We start from the raw sequence: 689 nt of genomic DNA, 5'->3' as shown, positions 1-689 counted from the left end.
GAGCCTGGCTTCATCTTTGTTTAAAAAAAATTAAAAGTTCAGCTGGGCTTGGTGGCTCAGCCTGTAATCCCAGCAATTTGGGAAGCCGAGGCGAGTGGATTGCCTGAGCCTGTGGATTCAAGACCAGCTCGGGCAACTTGGCAAGACCTGGTCTCTACAATGAAATAAAAAATTAGCCGAGTGTGGTAGCGTGCACCTGTAGTTTTGGCTGCTTGGAAGGCTGAGATGGAAGGATTGCTGGAGCTCAGTAGGTCGAGGCTGGCTAGGAGCGTGTCACTGCACTCCAGCCTGGGTGATGGAGTGAGACTCCAACTCAAAAAAAAATTAAAAATTAATTATCTTAATCATATGTAAGTATACACTTCGGTGACCTTAAATCCATTCACATTGTTGTGTGACCATCGCCACCACCGTCTATCGCCAAAACCTTTTCATCCTCCCCAGAGTGAAATCCACACCCAGTACACACTACCTCCTCTGGCCCCTGGCGGCCCCCATTTTACTTTCTGTAATTTCATTGCTCCAAGTACCTTCTGTATGTGGAATCAGACAGTATTTGGTGATTGACCTGTTTCACTTTTAGCATGCTGTAGCATGTGTGATTGACCTGTTTGACTTTCAGCATGCTGTAGCATGTGTCAGAATTTTCTTTCTCTCTCTCTTTTTTTTTTTTTTTTTTTTTTTTGGTC

At 44.6% G+C, this 689-nt stretch overlaps 1 protein-coding gene across 1 annotated transcript in view; it reads left to right on the top strand.

Annotated features, from left to right (window-relative positions):
- Nucleotides 1-689, top strand: part of FADS2 (fatty acid desaturase 2) — a 39,566-nt gene that overhangs the window by 12,209 nt on the left and 26,668 nt on the right. The gene's annotated exons all lie outside the window — the stretch shown is intronic.

Source organism: Carlito syrichta, unplaced genomic scaffold (genome assembly GCF_000164805.1).
Source record: "Carlito syrichta isolate Samal-C Ts95f unplaced genomic scaffold, Tarsius_syrichta-2.0.1 Scaffold309147, whole genome shotgun sequence".
Classification (NCBI taxonomy): Eukaryota; Metazoa; Chordata; class Mammalia; order Primates; family Tarsiidae; genus Carlito; species Carlito syrichta.
The sequence above is the reverse complement of the archived record's forward strand: the minus strand, read 5'-3'. Positions and strand labels throughout refer to the sequence as shown.